The 6,212-nt window shown below is 64.2% G+C and overlaps 1 long non-coding RNA gene across 1 annotated transcript; it reads left to right on the top strand.

The window, feature by feature from the left end:
- The first annotated feature begins 574 nt into the window (after window positions 1-574).
- On the top strand, window positions 575-5,477 carry LOC113913312. Its single transcript, XR_003517151.2, has 3 exons — window positions 575-699; window positions 2,168-2,771; window positions 5,120-5,477. It is a non-coding gene; the product is annotated as an uncharacterized LOC113913312 (long non-coding RNA).
- Window positions 5,478-6,212: the final 735 nt, after the last annotated feature.

Genomic DNA, 6,212 nt, shown 5'->3' with positions numbered 1-6,212 from the left:
GGGGGACTTGGACTCGGGGGCCAGGCCAGCAGATGCTCTGGCAGCACACCCACCGTGGGTGTGGGGCAGGAAAAGCCGTGAGGCCTGCGCCTCCTGGGCCCGGGGGTTTCCCAGTGCTCGCGGACCCCGGAGAGAGGGCTCAGGGGGCAGGGGCCAGAGCGGGCTGCTTTATCTGCTGTCTTTGAATTTTTTGCAAGAATAGATTCGTGCATTAACTGGTAGAGTTAAAAAATGTTTCTCACAATTTCTTTTAAGGAGAAAACAGGGAGGAAAGGTTGGGAGTCGATCCTTGCTGCAGAGCGTTCCCTCCTGCACAAGGAGGCAATGGGAGGAAGCCGAGCAGCTGGCGGGCGGCAGCCCCCCCAGCGGTCGGGGCCTGCGAGGGCCTTGGCTGCCCAGCCAGCCGGACGCAGGTGTGCGGTGCCGCGTGCAGGCTCCAGCGGCCGTGTCCGGGCCTCTCCTTCCTTCCTGTCCCTCAGCAGAGCATCACAGGAACAGGACACGCGGGGCAGGCCCTCGGACTGTTTCCTCCAATATGCTCAGGATTTCCAATCCTGGCCCGCGTCCTGTGGGGCGCAGAGACGTGGACCGCTGAGCACCAGAGATGGCTTTCTGCCGGGCAGACTGGATCACCCTGGGCTCCCTTTACCCATTCTCTCCACGGACGTTGTTTGAGGGCTGCCGCCAACGTGGATCCAGGTGCTGGGGGTGCAGCGGTTGGGGGGATAGGGGTCGGGGAAAAGCATTGCAGCTGAGGGAACAGCCAGCGCCCAGGGCCTGAGACAGAGGAACGTGGGAGGTGCGGAGACAGCAGACGGGATGCAGCTGGAGGGTAGGGGGCTCGGGCAGCTGCAGGAAGGCCTCTGCTGCGCTCGGGGTGTGACGGGGCCGCGCTGACCTGAGACGGGGCCAGTACAGGCCCACACGTCTGGGGTCTCTCCCCGCAGAACAGGGAGGTGAGGAGGGGGCATGGAAACCGCCGAGACCCAGAGCCCCCGAGGGCAGAACCTGCCCAATGCCTCCTACCTGCAAGCGGTCGCTGACCTCATGGCCACAGTCCTTGCAACTGAATGAGTTCATCTCCGCAGGAAGGGGGAGTCACGGATGCCTTGGAGGAGGCGCTGCCTGGGTCCCTAAACCTGCTCACCCTCCCCTTTAATCAGTTTCAGACTAAGGCCATGGCAGGGTCCGTAATCAGTTTTTAAGGTTAGGGACAGCATCCCCGGTCCCGCGGTTGCCCAGGGCAACGGTGGGGGCTGGGTGCCGGAGCTTGGATCCCTGCCCACGGTGCGTCTGGATGCTGGACGCTAGCCTGCTCTGCCCGCCACCGAGGGGGGACCTGGGGCTACGGCTGACGGTGGCCGCCGGGTGTACCTTCTGTGCAAAGCAGTCCCCAGACCGAGGGTTGAGCGCCCGGCTCGGGAGACGAGATTTCAGGGAAGAACCACAGCAGCACCAGCTCGGATCTCCAGAGGCCAGAAAGAACAGAAACAACCCTCCCCTGGAACACCAGTCCCGGAGGCCATCCTGGAGGAAAGCTTTCGGTCCTCCGCACCGGTGTGCTCCCGGCCCCTCCCCCCTCCCCATTCTGCAGGCGGCTCTCACTCACTGGCCACCTCCCTCCTGGACCCCGGTCACTCCAGGGCACTTGCCACTGCCCGGGACTAAGTTGCAATGAGCCTCCCTCCCCAGGATGAAGGTCCCAGAGGGCCTTGTGCGTGAGTCACATCCGACGCCTAGGGAGGAAGTGAATGGGTGGGTGGGTGGGGGACATGCAGGGTCACGACAGGAGGGGGCTGAGCGTGGAGGGAAACTCTCGGTGGGTACGGTCGCTGAACCGCATCAGGCCCTGGGGGCACAGGCGGCCATCAGCGCCTGTTCATAGACACAAGCCCAGCCGTCCAACCCGCGCGGCCCGCCAGCGCCTGCCCGGCCCTTCTCCATCCCGTAGGCCAGCAGCTGGTGACCTGACCCCCGCACCCCAGACAGGGAGGAGCCCGTCCACTGTCCGCTGTCCACTGGGGAGGGAATGGCTGCGCGGGGAGGCCGGGAGTCTTCAGGAGCTGAGGCAGCAGGGACGCCGGCCTCTCCTGGGGGGGCTTCTTTGTTTAGGGGTCTGGCGTTTCCAGCCCGTGGGTTCCAGAGGCTCCTGAATTCTTCCCAACAGCTCCCGGATGACAGCGCCCCACGCAGGATGAAGCAGACAGTGAAGGAAGCTTCTGGGCTAGAGCCCGTGCTCACGAGAAACCCCTGCCGAATCCACTCCCCGGCCTGGAGAAGCCACAGGTGGACCAGGTGCCAGGAATTTCCTGGAGCTCGGGCAGCCGCCACCAGGTGGCAGTGTGGGGACATCCTGCCGGGCCAGGCCGACTCGGCGGCATGCCGAGGACTGCGGAAGGTGGCCTGTGCCCCGTGGGCAGTGGGTTGGCAGACCTCCCACACCAGGCTTCGGGCAGCAGGAGTCCCAGGTAGGACACACCGCAGTACGTGCACTCCTGGGCCTGCGTGCCCGAGCACACCTGGGACAAAGACCAGGCTCCGCCTGGCTTTCTCTCTGCACCCCAGACGCTTGAGCCTGAAACCGCCACCGCGCGTGAGGAGGCCCGGGCCACGCGGGAGGCCAGCGACCTGCTGAGGCCGCAGCTGACAACCAGCTGGCCCTGAGAGATGAGCTTGACCCCAAGATGCAAGCCAGCCCCCCACGCCCTGCCCAAATCCACGATCCAGGTCAACCCTGCTGGGGCCGGATGCCGCTAAGTCTGGAACCACAGGTAACTGAAGCGTGTCTGCTCCCCACGGGGCCCCTCCGTGCACGTTTTCCACGTCTCTGCCCACCCCACAGGGAGCTCGTGTTGTGTTGTAGGGATTCAACGACTACACACGCGTATCGTGCTGGGTGCATGGTGTCCCCCAAACACATGCGTCCCCTCGAATCTCAGAATGTGACACTACCTGGGAAAAGCCTGTTGCAGATCTCATCAGTGCAGATGAGGTCGTCCTGGGTGAGGGTGGGCCCTGAGTCCAATGAGCAGTGTCTCACAAGGGGAGGAAGCAGACCCGGGGGAGTCAGGCGGGGTCACCGCGTGACCAGGGGCAGAGGGAGGAGGGATGCATGGGGGGGGAACACCCAGGCCACTGCAGCCGCCAAGAGCCAGGAGGGGCAGGAAGGACTCTCCCGGAGTCTCCAGAGGGAGCAGGGTCCCGCCTACACCTTGCTTTAGGCGCTGGCCCCAGAACGGCAGCCGGGACACCCCCACGCGCATGAGGGGCCACGGAAGCATTCGCTGCCAACCCGTCCTGGGCCCATGAGAACTCTGCCACTCTGGATTCCAGGTGGGATGAAGTCACAAGAAAATCCCACCTGCTGCCAGCCAGAAACACCTAGAAAGCCCCTTTCCTCCCCAGGGGTGGAGGGAACCGTTCTCCTGCTGGGTTTGCAGAGCACCTGAGCCTGGCGACCCACAGGGAGAATGCCAGCCCTCGATCAGCCCAGGGGGCGCACACTGCCGTGGCCGGTTTCCCAGATGCGCACACCGAGCCCGTGTCCCAGCCGCGAAGCTCAGCCTCTCGGGTGGGCGCCGCCCCAGAGACCCCACCGCGGCCCGGCCGACAGCCCCCCGGCCTCCCCTCCTGGGTACACGGAGGGCCCTCAGCCGCCACCTGCATCCCCAGAACCCAGAGCTTAGAGGCCACCCAGCCGCCGGGGAGACATTGCCAAGTGGGGCCCGGGGGTGGGGGCAGGGGCTGGGCCGCAGCTGTTTCAGCGGCTTTTCTTCCAGAGCGAGGCCTCTGAGCCTCACTTCCTCCCTGCTGTTGGGAGTTTTGCCAAAGGCACTGAATGGGAGCCCCCCCTCAACCTGCCCCCACCTCCGCAGAACAGCACACAGTCGTTCTGTCCATGCCCAGACAAAGCGCCGCAGAAGCCAGCGGCCAGGCCCCCACGTGCGTGCAGGTCCGCATGCTCCGGCACGTCCTGTACACGCAGGCATGCCCGTGCACACCGACAGAAAGGCCCGCCCGGGGCCGGGTCTTCCAAGGTCCAAGGTCGGGGGTTGTCTCTCCTGCCAGCTCCCAGAGGCGGGTGGGGGCACAGGCTTCTCCAGCCAGCTGGGGTGGGGAGGCCAGCCCCAGGGCCTGCCAGAACACACGGGTCCCCTGCAGCGGTCTCCCTGGTCTCCCTGGTCTCCCCGGCTCCGGAGGCGTCTGTCTCTCCACAGAGGGAAGCTCTGTCCAGAAAGAGAGGGAAGTCCAGAAAGGGAGAGCAAATAGAAAACCTCCAGAGAAATGGGGCTCGTGCATGTTAGAACCTCTTCCACGGGGCTCCCTTCCCTGCCCGCAGCCTCCAGACCCCTGCAGGCCCAGCGTCCTGCCCCAGCCCTGGGCGGCCGTGACAACAGCCCTGTTCACCAGCAAACACTCCCCCTTACATGCTTCCCTTGGGATCAACCTGACATCCTCTGCTGTCACTGCAGGAATGGGTTTTCCATCGTGAATAATAGTGATTTGCCACATTTTGTGTGTTACATTGCCAAGCTGTGCTCAGGGCATGAAGAGGGGCTGGCGGGAGCCTGGAGTGCTGAGTCATTAACCGTGTGATTAACGGTCCTCAGCAGGGTGGTCACGAGACCCCAGGCCCGACCTCCGAGGGTGGGGGCCCAGCTCTCAACTAGTAAGGCATCAGGTCGGGGCCCCCCAGGAGCTGGATCTGAGATCACGGGCACCTCTGCCTGCCCTCCTTCCAAGTAATGACCCCGACTCCCCCAAAGGCAGATGGGATCCAATCCTGTGGTTGCAGCATTTAAAAATCCCTTTTTGAGGGTCCCCAGGTTCCGCCCCCCCAAAGCTGCAGCCTCTGTAGGCTTCTGGGATGGGTCCTTCCCAGGGTGGGCTGGCGTGTGGCTGGTCAACACGGGACCCACACTGCTGCCCAATCCAGTCTCTACGTCTTGGGCCACCCTGCTGTTCGGGAAAAGCTTTAGGGCCGCCTCTCCCGGACTCCCTGTCCACTGTCTCGCACTGGCCAGGCAGCCTTGGGGGGCGTCCCCTCCCACGTCCCCAGCGTGCACGGCTGTAAATCCTGTTTATAAGATTTCTGTACTTGATTCTTTCGTGCCGGTAGCCGGGGAGAGACGGCAGGAGCCCAGCGGGAGCTGGCCACCACCCCACGGGCAGCTGGGAACCCAGACGTGCGGCCGGAGAGGAGAGGTCCTCGCTGAGCCCTCTCCCTGGAAACCTCGTGGACGTCCCCTCCGCTGCACGGCACCAACACCTGTGCCCTCATCAGCAGCACCCAGATGCCCGCCCGAAGCCCCAGCCATCAGCACGGCAACGCCCCCAGCGTGGAGCCAGCGTCCGTGGACTGGCCGTGTAATCCGCGGGGCCCGGCGCGCCAGGAAACGGTGCCAATATGGGCCCCAAATGGAAAGTTTCTCTTTGTCCTCTGTCCCTGTCTGCTCGTCTGCTGTATTTAATGCTGTTCTCACTAAATAAAAAGTTACATTAGCATGAATTTTGCTCCATGTTTACGTTAGGTATCTCAGTGCCACACGGGCGCACGTAAGCCACATCCGCATTACCAAACCCCATGGTTTGTGTCGTGTGTCCCAGGAGGCGCCTCCAGCTGCCAGAGAGAAAACGCGACCCACCCAGAGACAGTCACGGGACGAAGAGGACCCCCAAACGCGGAGCCCGTCCGAGGGCCGTTGAAAAATAGCAAGTTTTGATGGGAACTGTGAGGTTCAGCAAGCCAGCCGGTCAGGCCTCCGAGAAGAGCGTGTTCCTCGGGGCCCAGAGGAGGGGCACGCCAGGCCACGCGGGGTGTCCGGGGCACCAGCAGGGTTGCTCAGGGTCAGAGGCAGGGGTGTAGGGGGCTGGGTGGTTTGCACACAGAAGGAGCCCCTCCGGCAGTTTGCTTACCGCCCCTGAGAATCAGCTAGTCCAGGGAGGGGCAGCCCCTCCAGGGTCAGTGAGCGCCCCCCCGCCCCGCCATGTCCATAATGCAAAGAACAGAAGATGCAGTTGACGGAAGGGAGATTTCTGTGGGACCCGTGTGGACCCTCCCAGGTGCCCACAGCCCAGCCCTCCTATGTGGGCCAGCCCTGGGACGTGACAATCGTCAGGCCGCCCCCCGCCCCCCCCCCCCCGTCTGGCAGCAGGGGCAGGATGGGTGGGTAGTTGGACAAGGTGTCCCCCCTCCCACAGGCCCCCACGGC

Source organism: Zalophus californianus, chromosome 14 (assembly GCF_009762305.2).
Source record: "Zalophus californianus isolate mZalCal1 chromosome 14, mZalCal1.pri.v2, whole genome shotgun sequence".
NCBI classification, from domain to species: Eukaryota; Metazoa; Chordata; class Mammalia; order Carnivora; family Otariidae; genus Zalophus; species Zalophus californianus.
The sequence above is the reverse complement of the archived record's forward strand: the minus strand, read 5'-3'. Positions and strand labels throughout refer to the sequence as shown.